A 17,082-nucleotide genomic window follows, 5' to 3' on the forward strand; every position below is an offset into this window, starting at 1 on the left:
TGTCGCGTTGGGTGCAAGTTGGTGTTTGTTTGTGCAGGTATTCGGTGGCTTGTTGTGTTGTCTCCTACTGGATTTATACCTTGGTTCTCAAAACAGAGGAAAATACTTACTCTACTTTGCGGCATCACCCTTTCCTCTTCAAGGGAAAAATCAACGCAAGCTCAAGAGGTAGCAGTATGCAAGTCAAGGACTACCAGAATCTACTCTAAAAATATTTTCTTAATTTAGATACAAAGGAATCAGTGGTAGATGGGATGATCTATATTTTGAATAAACATCCAATTTTGGATAGAATTAAACTGCAAAAATAGTTTGGCAATACATTTTGGTAAAATAGGGATGTCCTAGTAATAAGATGCATGTGCCTCTTTAGAGAAACCTTCCATATATTTTCTCCAGCGATTGACGAGAAATTTCGTATTGATTGACGAAATCTGCGGTCTTAGGAAGTAAATCTAAAAGTTTTTGATATATACCAAAGTTACAGCTGGGCACAATTAAGTTTGGCCCCGAAATCTATCATATGCTCCATCGACATGGTTCCAGCTTCCTCATCCTAGCAAGCCCGCCACTATAAATCCACCCTACCTTCCTTGCTTCTGACTCACCCAAACTAGCAATTTTCCTTCCTTTGCAGATTTTCCCCTTAGCTGATAATGGCTCGCAAGAAGGTGGCCCTCCGGTATATCCGCAATGACTTGACGCGGCTCAATACCTTGAAGAAGCGTACCAAGAACCTGATGAAGAAGGCCGGTGAGGTGGCCACCTTGTGCAACGCCAAGGCCTGCGTGCTGGTGTATGGTGAGGGCGCAATGGTGCCAGAGGTGTTCCCATCCCATGCCGAGGCGATGGCTATCCTAAGTCGGTTCAAGAGCATGCCAGAGGTGCCACAGCTAAAGAAGAAGATGGACCAGGAGACCATTCTTAGCCGGCGCCTCATACAACTCCCACATCAGGTAGAGAAGATTAGGTGCGAGCGTGAGGACCGTGAGGCCAGGATTCTCTTGCACAAGGCCATGGTCAGTGGACACCTCCCACGAAACACCGAGGAGCTCACAACCATGGCCTGGAAGTTAGAGTTAATCCTTAAGAGCCTGAGGGAGCGCATCACGAAAATAACTGGGCACCCGCCAGTCTACCAAGCCCAGGCGCCATATGTCACCGGCGGCATGGACATGGGGTCTCCGATGTATCAGGCATTGCGATAGCAGCAGGAGGGATGGCTTGACATGGCGAGGTCCCAAGGGAACCCCGGCACCCAGATCTACAATGGACACAATACTCGTCTATGAATATGTAAGAAGGGAGAGGAATTCCACAGGTAGCGCATGACCAGCTACATGTGTCATCTTTTTTTATTTAGTTTTGGAATGGCTAATAAGATGGATGGATTACCTACAAAAAATATGATGTGTACATGACATATCGTCAATAAGATGAGACATTTGGTCTCAATGTTCCTGTTTTAGTAAAGGCAATTTTAGTCATGGTTATTGTTATTATGGATCTCTTCCATGCTCTATTTGTTTCGTGAGTTAGTTGCAACGTTGAGGTTGTACCTACTCTTTATGTCAACTTGTTTTGTCAAGTTCAATTTTTTGTTGACTCTTAGCACTGCATCAAGCGATCCAACTATGAAGAGTTACCTCTCGGCTACTTACAGATCCTTAATAGTTGTAGGGAAACGTGAGCACATGTATAGTTTGACGCAAACCTCTTGTGTACTAAAACATTTGCACTACTACATTTCATTCTCGAAACGTGTGATTATAACATTGAGTGCTAGGACGTTGGCCTCTACACCAGCAACGTCTTGGGAAAGTTTCACAAGCAGGTGACTGTTTCGGCCAGTTTCATCATTAATCAAGTCCCATGCCACTCCGGAGAGAGCATTGTGTTTGAGCTATACTCAAGCTACTATCAGAGCCCCAAACTCTATTGGGTGCATCCTGTGATGGGAGATGTGTTATATGAATGCAGTTTCCACTACTTTGAAAATGAATGGTGGGATTTGTGCACACATAATTAGTCCGATGGTGCACCCAAATGTGTTCATTCCACTGCGATACTTTCTGGGGAGGTGGTCAAAAGCAGCAACAGCAAAGGTCGAAGGCGCTGGGCACCTACTGAACTTTGGACTGACTGAAAGGGTATTATAAATTTTTTCCCCAAAACAATTCCCACTCAGCGTGTCCCACCTATTGCTATTTGCAGGACCCTAGGAGAACTAGCAGACAAGAGGAGAAGTGTATATAATATGCAAAATTACAACATCGTGTACCATAGTCACTCTTTATATATGTAGTCCTTTCTAGAACAAATCCAGCTCAAAGGATTTCCATTTTCAAAGAACATGAAATAAAATGCACTAGCATGTGTCAAGTACATTATGGATGCTGAAATTCATATAATGTGGTTGCAAATAGAAACATAACCTCGAAATATCAGTAAGTAGTAGCGCTACCTCAATCGAGCTATTTTCTTAGTGTATGCCTATTTTCTAAGTATCGTTTCTCCAGTACTCGACAAACACGTCATTTCATGAGTGCGAGAAAGAAAATACTCGGAAACCACAAGACACACGACAAGCATGGGCCTTCACTAAGTGGCACAAAGAAAAAGACTCGGCAAAGTGAAAACACACGGCAAAAGCTGAATAGGGCACTTGGCAAATCCCAGAGATATGTTCCCTTTACTGCCGCAAATGACGGCATTGTAGCGGCAAGTCGTAGTTTGCCAGGTGTCAATAGATAGACACTTGGCAAAGAATTTTCTTTTCTTTTTTACATCCAAAAATGTTTGCTGAGTGCCTGTCACAGAGCACTCCGTAAACCTGTTTCTTTCTTTGGTTTGCCTTGTTTTCTTTTTTTCCCTTCTTTTTTCCTTTCTTAACTTATCTTATCTTTTCTTTCTTTATTTATTTCTTTCTTCTTAGGTCACGTTTGCATGCAAAGTGTCAGGACCCCGGTCCTAAGTCACACTGATCTAGCATGTAACACATCATATCACTTTGCGGCCTCACGCACGGTATTCCCCCGGGTGCCACCTTACCTAGCCCGGGGCCGTATGCGCCTTTTGGCTCACGTATATGATAGTGTCGCTAGCATCCATATGACAAAGAACCCGGGCCGACATGACTAGTCGTGAACCCAAAGTGGCACTAACTTACGGGGACAGGCATACATGAATCAACATCGAGCATGTCGGTCAGCAGTGTGCGAATCCGGGCTGTAGCACTGGGCTAACAGGACACCGGTGAACCGGGCTGTAGCAGGCTAGGCAGGACTCCGGATGTCACCGCGTGACATTTCCCCGAAGGGACAGACATAGGAACAAAGTGAATCACATGCCGGCCAGTCAAGTGTTCTGGAGCAGTAGTGCTGGGCTAGCAGGACCCCGGTGCACCGGGCTGTAGCGGACTACTATGGCTCATAGAAGCACAACACTACATTTCCCGATAAGAGAGGCTACCAAGGATAAACAACTAGGTTGTCGGATCCCACACATACCAAGCATTTCAAATCATAAACACAATATGCTCGATATGTGTAAATACAACATGGCATCATAACAAGACTCTACGACTCAAAGTATTTATTCATTAGGCTCCGAGGAGCCAAGCATTACAAACATGGGTCTCATGACCCCAACATACAGAGCATACAAGCAACAAGCACATGCGGAAGCTTAACATGTCTGAGTACAGACATCTACAAATGAAAAGGCTGAGAATCCTGACTATCTACCAGATCCTACCGAGGGCACAAGATCGTAGATGAGGTATCAAGCTAAACGTCGAAGTCCACACGGAACTACTAGCGAGACTGACGTCTCTCTGCAAAACATAAAATAGGCAAACGTGAGTACAAATGTACCTAGCAAGACTTACATCAGAACTATCTACATATGCATCGGTATCAATAAAGGGGGTGGTGGAGTTTAACTGCAGCAAGCCAGCTTTGACTCACTGGCTATCCTGAACTATGACTACAAGTAACTCTTTTGAGGTGGCGCACACGAGTCCACATATTCACCAATCAATACACCACTATGGATCCGCTCCTGTCTCCCTACGAGAACGCCATCCATAGCACTCACGCTTATCTTGCGCATTTTAGAGTATCCACCTTCACTTGTCTATGAACTGTATAGGCAACCAAGTAGTCCTTTACCGCGGACGCGGCTATTCGAATAGATGATGTTAACCCTGCAGGGGTGTACTTCTTCATACACGCTCTCACCACTTACCGTCATTTAAACGACATGTACTCGGAACCTTCAAGCGGAAGCCCAATGAGGGTGTCGGCCACGGCCTACCTAAACAATCAAGTCTCTAGTACAGGTTTATCACCTATCCAGGTTCCATCCACAGGGAGTCCGGCCGAGGTTTCCAAATACGGCCCCGAACGATGTGTACAGGGTTCCGAGACACCAAACGGGCGCCCGGCATGCCCGGCCACGGTGTATCTACCGCATCATAGCCCACCCCAAGGGTCAGCGCTGCGCATGGCCGCCATCACATATCCTATAAACACCAAAAACTAGTTGCAACTCCTGCACAGAGGACTAGGGTGGTTAAGAAGCCGAGACGGTCAATTAAGGATCCCAATGCATGGTAGTAGATGTTTCTTAAATCACACATACAGATCTCGGTGCTTAAGGACGGTTCCAATGAAACAACCCACCATGTACTCCTACATGGCCTCTCATTGATACCTTTACCAAATCGTGTTCAACACACTTAGCTCATACATAGTAGGACATGTTCACAACTTTCCAATTCATCCCCGATGAATCAGACCTGACACAACTCTAAGTAATAGAAGGCATGAAAAACAAGCATGAATGAGTAGGCACATCAGGGCTCAAACAACTCCTACTCATGCTAGTGGGTTTCATCTATTTACTGTGGCAATGACTGGTCATGCAGAGGAAAAGGGGTTCAGCTACCGCAGCATGTAACAGTTGAATCGATGTTGTCCTAATGCGGTAAAAGAGAGTAGGAGCGAGAGAGTGGGATTGTATCGGAATGAGGAAGGGGGTTTTGCTTGCCTAGCACTTCTGAAGATAGTATAGTTCTTCATTAGTTTCATCGATCTCATTGTCGGAAACATCGTCTACCAAGGGGGAACAACCACCGGCACACACAGAAAGAACACAATCAATGCAATGCACAATATGATGCATGATCATGACATGTCAACATGCTGTGATTTGAGCTAATGCAGCTAAGAACAGAAGGGTTTGAGTTGATTTGAACCAAAGGTTCAAATTCAAACTAAGAAATTATAAAGTGCATTATCATGTTTTTATCTAAACATCAAGGTTAAGTTGTTTAAACATGCATGAAACCAGTACAGATGGATAGATTAGATATTTTTGATCATTTTTCATATATAATTTGTTTGATTTGGAGTTACGGTTGAATTACTATGAATTTAGAAGTTTGGGGCATTTTCTGGAATTTCCTGAATTAAGTTAAATCCATAATATGAGTTATTGCGTCAGCACTGCATCACTGTGACGTCAGCTAGTCAACTGGGCGCCTCCAGGTCAAACCTGACCAGTAGGGCCCACTAGTCAGTGACACATAGTCAGCTATAGAGGCTGACATGTGGGACACGGTCAAAGCTGACGTGGCCAAGTCAAAGTTGACAAGCGGGGCCCACTGAAATTAGTGCTAATCTAACAGAGAGTTAAACTAATTAGTTTAGGCACTAGGCCCACATGTAAGTGGGTCAAGAGGTTAATTAGTGGGTGATTAGTGCTAACTAGGTGGTCACGTCGACAGTCGCCGGAGTCTCGCCGGCGGTGACCTCGAACCGCGCCAGAGTTCGCTCGGAACTCACCAGAGGCGATGGATCGACGTGCCAGGGGCACCAGAGGATAGCCCATGCCCGTGCACATCTAGGGAGACCAACAGGAGGTGCGGGGGTGGCCGGAGTTCGCTAGAGTGGAACCCGTGGCGGCTGCCGGAGTTCAGGGCTGGTGTGGGTTAGCGCTGCGGTGTGCTAATGAGTGAGGCGAAGGTCTAGCGGGGCACTACACGTTGCGGGGAGCAAGTTGGACTCACCGGGTTGACCATTTGGTCACTGGAGCTGCACCGACGACGAGCTCAAGCGGCAGCGGCTACGGTCATCAAGGGTGTGACTTCTACGGCTCAAAATCGGAGGGGAGGAAGGAGGGGATCCATGCAGGAGCTCACAGCGGTTCGTTCGGTGGCCTCAGCGAGCTCGGGGAAGCGTCGAAGCGGGCGCACGGTCGCCGGCGATCTCGGTGGCCCGAGGTTGAAGAAGACGGCGGTGAGGGCATTCGACGGCGTCCGGCATCGCTTGGCTTGGCGAGGATGTCGAGGACGAGGTAGCCGAGCTACTGGACACGTCAAGGGGTCGAGGGGGAGGCTCTGGGTGCAGCAACGGTGAGCGGTGGCGACGAGCTCCGCTCGGGCTGCGCGAAAGAGAGAGCAGAGGAGGGGAAAGGGGTCCAGGGGGAGAGGGAGAGGCAGAGAGGGCTGCGGGGCGTCTCTAGACGCGTCGGGTAGGCTCGGGGCGCCTCGGTGGCAAGCATGAGGTGGCCAGGGGTGGCTGCGCCTGTCGACACGTAGAAGCTCCTACTGGCGCCAGGAAGAAGACGACAGGGCAGCGCCTGGTGGGCTGGGCCGAGACGGCAGCAGGCCAACAGTGCCAGGTAAGATCAAGGTGAGGTTTATTTTCTCTTTTATTTCTGTTGTTCTATTTTCTGTAATTGTGTTTGGCTTTATTAAAAATGCCAGGGTATTTCCAAAAATCAAGAAACTGCTCAATGTCACTGTTTGGAATATTTCCAACAGCAAACATTTCAGTTTGTGATTATTTGAGCATTTAAAATATTATATAAAGCAAGCCAATTATAGGATATAACATAACATCAGTTGAATAAATAAGCAGAATACAAAAATGAACTTTATAAGGAAAATTCAGTGTAACACATACTGTGTTTTATCTATCTGGCTATTTAAATAATCGTAGAACTTATATTTCTTTTTGTACTCCTACAAATAATTTGTGTACCTGAAAATTAATATAATCAGTTTGTTGCATGTATATGAACACAAATTAAGACTACAACAAAAATATACCCCACACATGGCAAGCAAGAAGCATCATGCAGAAAGCAAGCCGTCCAGAGGGGCGCATGTGGTTGGCTCCTCCTGCTTGTCCATATTAGACATGGCATGTGTCAGGAAGTGATGCAGGAGATTGGGAAGCATTCCACGCGGAAAGGGGAGGTCGAGGTGGCACGCAGGTGGAGGTGAGCCGCTGGAGTGGGAAGCAACAACAGGGTGGCGGCGATGTTGGCCACGGGAGCCAGGAAGACAGGTCCGATGGCTGGCCGAGCGCGCAGGGAAGAAGTTGTTGGTGAGGAAACCGGCAGGGTTGGGGGAACTAATCAGAGGTCGAAGCAATAGGGAGGAGTCCCGGCGGCGCCGTGGTAGCAGGGGTTGCAGGAGCCGGCAACGGCTGTGGCGTCGAGTGTTGTCAGTGATGGAAGGCCACGGGGTGGGCACTTGGGGTAGGGCTAGCTAGTTGGCGCGCCGGATGAGTAGGCGGAGAAGGTGCGCCGGCGGTGTTGGCGGCGAGGCGGCGGTGCGCGGCAGCGTGGCAGAGGGTGAAGGTGCGCCGGCGGAGTTGGCGGCGAGGCGGCGGTCGGCGGCGCGCTGGAGGTGAGATGGGATCGGGAATTCAGAGGCAGGGGTCCATTTTTTTCTTTTTTTCTCTCGCTCATACCGGTTCAGGATCAATGAGTTTTATCTGGATTGCGGGTTGATTTGCAAAATTGCCGCAAAGTCAAGGTTTGTTTTGCAAAATTGCCGCGACGGTGAACCCGGAGACTCAATCCGTGCTTTATTATTAGGGAGAGATTAGCAGTTAAATGCCCAAATGCAAATACTATATAATTTGATTCAAAAACCGAGAATGGCCTAGAAAATGTGCACCATTTTTGGGAGAGGTTCTAGACCAATTCAAAAATGATGAACTTTTGTGAAGGGCATTTTGGGTTCATTGAAATGTTTTTCAGTTGAACCTGGTATTTTCAGGGGGGTGCTGGGGTTTGTTGATCCCCATTTTCAGGTTTAAGAGAACTTTAAACATGATGCAAGACAAGCCTTGCTAACCCAGAGCAGACGTAACTGTTGTAACTGTTGGTAAACGTAGTAGAAAACAAAAAAATTCGCCCTACGAACACCCAAGAACAATATGAAGATGCATAACGTGTTGTGATCAATGATTGTTACCGGCTCCGGAAGTGCAGCGGAAGTAGATGAGCCGTGTAGGTCGTTCTTGAAGTCCCTCGAACATTGATGACAACCCGCGAACCACCCACAAATGATCCCTCGAATGGAAGATCGAAAGCACGACCTCTCTACTTGGTTGCAAGCGTACGGTCTTCACGATCCGGCAGTGCTTCGCCGTCCAGAGCTAATCATCACCGGAGAATTAGATGGAGAAGATTAGAACCACACGGGGCTTCTAATTATGAGGATTAGAGGTGGCTTGGGCCGGTTCTAATTAGTCAACTAGGACCAACTAGAACGTGCACTAGATCAACTATAGGAGGCTCCAAAACTTGTATTCCCATAGGGTGGAAATCCTCTAGTATATATAGGATTGGCGGGTGGAAAGAGCCCCCTTGGGGTACCGGCCAAGCGAGGGGGATCCAAGTAGGATTCGCCCCCCCTCCCCATTTAGGAAGGGGGGCGCCTCCCTTGTGGGCCCTTGTGGCCCAACTCCTTCTCCACCTCTTGGCCTTATTTGGCCCGTTGATATTAAATTAAATATGTTTTGTGTTCTAAACATTTTTAGAGCATAATATATATATAATTTAACATCTCCAGAAACATTTTACACCTATATATATTAATCGGTAATATCTGGTATTACCCGATATTCACCGAAACCCTTCCGGTAACACCGAAACACTTCCGGGACCTCTCGGAACTATTCCTGATATTAATGAAACAATTCCACAAATATAATCTCATCACTCCCGTCGTACTAACACTCAGCATATCATGATTACCTTAATCTTGTGACCCCTTAGGTTCGGTAACCATAGACATGAACAAAACCCCTTCGTTCATTGACCGATAGCGGAATCGTGGACATCCATATTAGTCCCTATGATTACACGAATGATATTCGAGTGAACCTTTGGTTATCATGTGTTGTTACCTTTGCTTCGCGATACTTTACCAAATCCAGTATGCATCGGTATCCTCGTGAGTCATCACCATGCTCACTATACCATTGCTCCCGTTACCGGTTTTGTTCTTCTTTCTCGTTGACATGTTCCGACATCCGTTGTGATGTAGTCACCTGTGTCTTGACAGATGATGATGGGTACCTTCACACCGAGAGTGCCCTAAGAATATCTCTCCATCGCCGGAGCAGCAAATCCCACTCTCGAGCTGTCCAGTCACTTGTCAAACTTTCCGGTGAGCATGAAATTTGTCGTTATGATCACCTTGTTACAGATGACTTTCGAGCAACCCAAAGCCCACCATCTGGTAAGAAGTGACCGAAACACTCTCATGGTCTGAGGAACTAAAACACATGCTAACACTCCGTGTTATAACAGATGATTTCAGACGATATGATCACATAGTATACCAGACAAGTACCCTCAATGTTTGTCCTTCTAACATCATACCCTCAATGTTGATTCGGGACTATCATTACACTTAACGATATCCTAAGATCCGGACACTACTAGGAAAAGGGCTAGATTGGATATAATTCATATTTGAATTGGAGGTACATAAGCTATTAAGTGCATTTCTAGGCATTTCATGGATATAATTCATATTTGAATTGGAGGTACATAAATTAGTTGCTACAAATGGGTTGAAAAACTTATTGATGATCTCTGGTCTATGTTTAGGCTTTATAAAAGGAAATAGAAGTAGTTGCAAACACCATCCGGCCGAGACTCGGGCACTAATATGGACCTTAGTGGTTATTTAATTCTAAAAATTTCAACTGAAGCCAGAAAAACATGAAAATTTGCATAGTGTCATGATATGACCCCTAGAGGTTGTGGTTAAAATTTAAGCATGCTTCAAAAAAGGAAATTAGCTCATAGGCTGCTTCAAAACCGGATCATCTCCAACGAAGAATCTAGGTTTCGGGATGGAATGGCTCATATTATGTTGCTTCATTCGTTGGTCTTGAAACTTTTTCTACAGTCAATACAAACCATTACATGTAACATGTCGGAATTTGCTTTTTTTGGGGCTCATTTGCTATATTTAAGCCATTTAGTGCATTTCTATGCTTTTAAACTTCTAAATATCAAATCAATTCAAACACTATATGAGAACTCCTAAAAACAGCTTATATGTAGTATATTACATTTGAAATTGTATTGAGGTATATAAGATAAAAAAATGTATTGGGTATACAAGGTGAGCAATTTTAACATGCTCCCTCTTTACCCCTCTTTTCATATGGGAGGTTAGAACGTAAGAGTTAATGAAACCCACTGTATTGAGGTATACAAGTTACATATTTTTTATGTCCTACACAAGGAGTTGGCCGAGTGTAATACGCGGGCAAGTCGTTTGTGGGTTCTGTTTGGTAAGCTTGACCCTCCCACACTATCATGATCTCCATCGCTGATTGCCCACAGATCTAACAACTGGCAATGACAGTTCAGGTCGGGGGTAGGTCATCTCTACCATGAATCCACCCAAGGGGTTGGGAAGGACAAAATGGCACTCGCAACAGTGAAATTGAGGGAGGGTGTTAAGAGATAAGTCTTGCAAGTTCTAGAATAGATAGTTCGTTGTAATCTCTTTGGTATGATATAAACCCAATCTAACTTGTACGCCATGATTGTTCTGTGATCCTAGCGATCCTAGAGATCCCTAGCGAGGCTGTCTGGCTTTTATTAATACACGACGACCCAAGGCCAAAGGATAACGCCTATTATTGGACTATACTAGTCGCCAACCCGTGCGTTTGCACGGGCTAGTTTAATAACCTACAATGGGATGATATTTTGAGGCAACGTTTTATTTACTCGGAGTAAGGAAATCGAGAATTCCTCCAAATTTCTATTGGAAAAGTTTCATCTTGTCATAGGACCATCATAGTCAAAATTTAATATTTAAAATGATAGAATATGAAATGACACATATACTCAGTCTGTAGAGTAATTAAGAAGTTAAATTTAAATACACGATGAAGGAGCCTCATAGAATTAACAAAAAGACAATTAGACCTTATTAAAGAGAAAAGGAATAGATGTACGCATCAGAGACTGTTTGTAATTACATTTTAGTTGTTCCAAAATTTTCTCATAAAAAGACAAAAGCCTAATCTCCAACTAATATAATAAAATCATTTATATAGAAAAATGTAGTTGAGCTTCTGTACATGTTTCGACGGTTGCGCTTCTGTGCATCTCATTTGCTTCCAACATATCATAATGTATTGATCTAAGCATGTTTTTTTCATTATATTATTCATTTTGTAAATGTAAAATGTTAATATATTAACATATAGAAAAAAGTGAACTTTTTTTGTCTCTTTTTTTAATTCGCATGAACTTTGGTTAAAGTGGTATATACAAATACCTTTCTGAAATAATTTGTTATATGATGGAACCAAAACAAATTATAAATCCATACTGTATTTATGAAAATACTGATACAATATTTACCTAAGATCGTGTTTATCAAACTAAAGAAACTGACACACGTCTCATATCCACGAGGCTCAAGCAATAGAACGAACTGTTCCACCAAACCTCTCTCTCCCTTCTAACATGATATCAGCCTAATCACGTTCCATACCCTAGCAGCCGCCGCTTCCGCAGCCGCGCGCCGCCCCCGAGGCGGTCGGCCTTCATGACCGCCGCCAGGGGCCGCGCAGCACGTACCTAGGGTTCGTCCACCGGCCGTGTTGGCCGGCTGCCCTAGACAGTCTTTTTTTCCGATCCTTTGATCCGGATTTTCTCTCTCTCGCCGGTCGCTTTTATCGGCGTCTACTTTTTGGTTTTCCGGTCTATGTAATCCGGTTTGCGTCGCCCACCGCCGCTGTTGACCTCGTGTGCCTCTACTCCAACACCGGCGCGATCGGCCGGCTTCTTCACCGACCCAGCGGCCTCGCGCGTCGGCCCGCCGGTCGCCCCGACCCAGCGGCATCGCGCGTCGTCCGCGCGTCGGCCCGTCGGTTACCCAGACCCGGCGGCCTCGTGCGTCGTCCGCGCGTTGGCCCGCCGGTCGCCCCGACCCGGCGGCCTCGCGTCATGCGGCGACCCTTCACCGCCGCCGTTCGCACGCCGGCCGTCACCGCCCTGCTCCGACCGGGACTCCTGCATCACCCCGACCCGGCGGCCTCACGTCATGCAGAGGCCAATCATAGTCGCCTGCTGACCGCCTCATCACCGCCACTCGACCGACCTGGCCCGTTGGTTACGCGCGCCTCCGCAGGTCCCATGAAGATCGTCCCCGAGTTCAGCGCGCCTCTCCACCGATCGAGCATTGGGCTGCCGCTGCGTCGCCCCATTGGGCCGCAGCGCCGCCGCCCCGTGGTTCTCCTCGCGGCTGCATCGACTCGTGTGTCTCCACTGCGTCGCCCCTTCGGGCCGTAGTGTCGCCGCCCCGAGGCCGCCGCCCCGAGGCCGTGCCCGCGGTTGCACCGACTCGCGAATCGCCGTTGTGTCGCCCCTTCGGGCTGCAGCATCGCGGCCCGCGGTCCCCGCCGCCGCCCAGAGGTCTTCCCGTTGTTGTCCCGACCCGCCTGCCGCCGCTGCGTCGCCCCTTCGGGCCATAGCGCCGCAGCCCACGGTCGCTCCGCCGTCACCACGCGTCGACCTCCCGTGGTATGCATCGCGCCGTCTTCCTTGGCGCAGGAACGCCACCGTCCGCGCCGGTCTTTGTCACGCTGTCAGGGTTCTTCGCCTACTTCGAGCACCGCTGCCGCGCTCCTAACCTAGCCGCCGCCGCTCTTCTTTGGCCGCCACCGCCTCTACCTTCATAGCCGCCGCCGCCCGTCCACCCCCTTTGTCTTCGTCCAAGCACCAGCCTGTCTCCAGCGTCACCGTCATCTACCCCGACCACTTCGTCTACTCCGACCACCGTTGGTGACATCGGCCCCGCGCCAATGGACGCCACAATCGTCGTCGAGTTCTTCTCCACTGGCCCCTTCGACTTCTCCAACATGGTGTACAGCTCGTGCAGGTCCCTCCTCTACGCATGCCTGGTGCTGGCAACACCGATGCGTGCCTTCATCCACGACGTGTCCCCGGGCCTGGCAAGCCTGGTCAGCGCTTCGTCAACTTCGTCTTCGTCCTTCTACGCATGCCCGGTGCTGGCAACACCGGTGCGTGCCTTCGTTCATGATGTGTCCCCGGGCTTGGCAAACCCGCCGCGACGCGTCGTCAACAACATTTTCTTCCCGGCGCACCCCTACTTCGACACCACTGCGCCCGCGCTAACTCGGCACCCCGTTGCGCCCGTGGCTCCACGCGACTTCCTCGACACCGGCCATCCCGACTTGACATCGACCACGGCATTCTTCGCATGGCTACCTCGACCACGGCTCCACCACCCACGCTCTCGGCTACATCGACAAACGGCACAAAGGGCTACCGCCTGCTTGAGCAACCTCATTGGTTTCCACTCCAGCCACGACTCTGCGATGCATCGACCGTTACGACTGTGGGAGGGTGTCCGTCGGCTTGCCTTCGGATTCTTCTCCAGTCTCACCATCTGTGTCGCTACCGTTGTGACTGCGGGGGGATGTTGAGTAACGTGATTGTATTAGGAAAAATAGGTTAGACTAGAAAATATTCCGGCTTGCCTTGTACTCCAAGTAGATCATGTACTCATATATATATATGCCCACGAGGATCAAGCAATAGAACGAACTATTCCACCAAACCTCTCTCTCTCCCTTCTAACATTCTTGAACCTCGCCGGGGCCACCGAGGACGATGGCAAAGGCAGCTCCAGCGGGCAGGTGGCCTCCATCTTGTGCGCGCCATTGTGGGTCTGGTACTTGACCTCGCCGGCAAGCTTCAGCTCGAGCCGGAACATGCCCCTGCTGGCTGCGCTCTCCTTGAAGAACTCCTACACCCCGGTGCTCCCCAGCGGCGCGGCGCTCTCACCCGCCGTCGCGACATTGCACACCTCCATCTTCCCCGGCTAGATATTCCCGTGCGAGCCCCCTGCATCATCGTGATGGTGGCGAAACGCTCGCCGACGAAGAGAAGCTCAACATCGAGTGGCGCGCTGAGCCTGGCGCGCATGGCCCAGTTGGGATTGCACATGGCGACGACAAGCGACACGTTGTAGGCGAGCACGCTGCCGTTGGGTCCGGCGAGGGCGAAGCGGGGGAGGGAGGCGTGCTCGACGGTGACGCGGACGGGGCGGATGATGGCGAAGGCAAAGACTAGGAAAAGGGCGGTCACAGCGGGAGCCAGGAAGAGGAAGGAGATGATGATCTTGAAACAACCGTTGGAACCACAGCCCTCTTGCTACCTCTCCTCTCACTCGAACGAAGATGGCAGAATAAGAACGGTGGACACAAGATTTTCTGGCCAGCGACGAACGCTGTCACGGGCGCTCAAACGCTCCAATCTTTTCTTCTTTACAATGGCTACATGGCTTAAACTCCGCTCATACCGGCGCACCTCGATCAATACATCAGGGGGCTTTTTATACTCGGCTGTACACACACCATCCGGCCACCACACCGGCCACTAACTCCATGCACGTACACACGCCGGCCAGTAACCAGCTAACCCATGCACATGCATGCACTAACTAACCTTGACTCTATTTTATCTGGACTAACTAGATCACAACGGAACGAGCAAACCATGCACGTAAGTGACTCGGTCTCCAGTGAACGTGAGCCACTGCTCACGCGAGACCTAGGCCTCCACGCCTCGCTCTACAGCACACAACCCGGCTAACTAACCACGGCTATGGACACGGCCACGCACCGGCGTCCGGACTCGACCTACACGTACACACATGTTGATCACTACCGTGGCTTGGCTTATTTCTAACAGCAACGGCGGCGGCGTCTCTTGCCATTGTGGTGGGAGAAGATGTCGCCGGTGCCATTGCCAGAGCTCGTGCTATTGTGGTTGTTGCCCCAGCCGTAGTCGTTGTAGATGCAGCAGCAGTAGCAGCAAAGACAGTTGCAATCGCAGTCGTAGTGGATGCAGTCAAGGCAGTCGATTTCGCAATCACCGTCGCCCATGGTGGTGTCGTGGACTGGTGGAGACGTCTGTACCCGATGGATTCAGCAGCAAGGCAAAAACAATCAATGTATATATAGACTAGCGCAAATTCCCGTGCGTTGCAACGGAAAACATTGTTACTCCCTCCTTTTTGGTTTATAAGGCTCAATTCAAAAATCTCACCAACCAAGGTAAATGATGAGTGGTGGAATATTTTTTATAGTTTGCAAAAGCACCCAACTAATGCTCTTGTTTTCCTCAAAAAATTATGTTTACGAATGCATTAATTGCAATGCATGCATGCATAAAGTGCATGCATTGGTCAGTTTTCTCTTAATACTTGCATACAATGATTTAATGCACCTTGAAGTCTGAACATATGATGGGGAACAACCAAATTGAGCCTTATAAAATGGAAAAACTAAAATTTTAATATAAGCCCTATAAACGGGAAAGGAGGGAGTATATGTCTCATGTCTCTACCTATTTACATCCATCCTCCTTTTAGTCCATCACGCCTTGGTGCATTGCAATGGAATGAGAATTCCTCACACTTCTATGCATTTTGTAAAAATAATAATAATATCTATGACCAAGTGATACATTTATTTATACTAGTAGAGTGCCCGTGCGTTGCCACGGGCTCTTGAAAAAATTTACAGGAGTTACATGTTAAATTTCACATGCACAAACAATATAACACAAACACAATTAATGAATAATTGAAGTCCATTTTGCAATGAAAATTGATACCAAAAAGAAAGACTAACGACATTTATCACCTGCCTCGTAGATGGTCTAGAGCAAGCATGCAATATATGTAAGCATTTATCACTTGTAGTTAACATTTAGATTTTATATATAATCGCGCTATTCGTCACCCTGGGTAAGGAATAGTTATTCTTCACCCCCTTTATTTTATCATCAATGCATCGTAATTTTACGTTCCATAAGTTTTGTCTTATTTGTGACGGAAAACGGGACCGTAAGAAAATATATAATCGCCGTAAAAAATATTTTATATTATGTAAAATTACAAACGTAAAAACATAGTATAAAATATACATAAACTGCAAATTTTCTTGTCTTATGATCTATATTTTTATTTTTTATGACAAATTTTACATAGTGAATCAATAGGAATGTAACTATTTGAATTTGAAACGTAATTCAATTATGAAATGATCGTAAGATTACCTCGGGTGAAGAACAACTTATTGTACACCCTGGGTGATGAATAGCATCACTATTCTGATCACGGGATCAGAATAATATTCTGTTCACAACCTGACCTGCCCCGCTAGTAGTACGTTGAACCTCCCTGTGAACTAGGTTGAACTTCCGACAACATTGCCCAAATGGGGCTTGTGATATACCGTTGGAAAGCTATGGACCCCAATATCATGACCCAACTTAAATTTTTGACAAAATATAAGCAGTTTCAGAGCAGTTTTGAAAACCGTTTTTTCTTCGCACAAAAAACGTGAATCGTATTTTCGATTGCATTTCTACACCGTTTGTCGGAATGAGGCATATAATATGGCGTTGGAAAGCTGCTGCAAAACCGCTCCTTCCACATGTACAAAGTTTTCTCTAATTCCCTATGGTTAAAGAGTAATTTGAAAAAATGTAAAATTTCGTAAACCGAACAGCTGAGTTCGTTTTTCCGATGTCATTTCTAAACGGCTAATCCAATGGAGGCATATGATATGGCGTTGGAAATCTTATGAAAATGCGCTATTTTTTCACCTGGAAAGTTTTTTCTAATTTTGAATGGTTTAAGAGTAATTTAGAAAATGGTCCAAGTCCTACCGAGTTCGTATTTTCGAGCTAATTTTTTAACCG

The 17,082-nt window shown here is 47.3% G+C and overlaps 1 pseudogene; it reads left to right on the forward strand.

The window, feature by feature from the left end:
• Positions 1-536: 536 nt before the first annotated feature.
• On the forward strand, positions 537-1,292 carry LOC125516353 (agamous-like MADS-box protein AGL80; annotated as a pseudogene).
• The last annotated feature ends 15,790 nt before the right edge of the window (positions 1,293-17,082 follow it).

The sequence above is a fragment of the Triticum urartu genome, chromosome 6A, assembly GCF_056163025.1.
Source record: "Triticum urartu cultivar PI428250 chromosome 6A, HENAU_Tu73, whole genome shotgun sequence".
Classification (NCBI taxonomy): domain Eukaryota; kingdom Viridiplantae; phylum Streptophyta; class Magnoliopsida; order Poales; family Poaceae; genus Triticum; species Triticum urartu.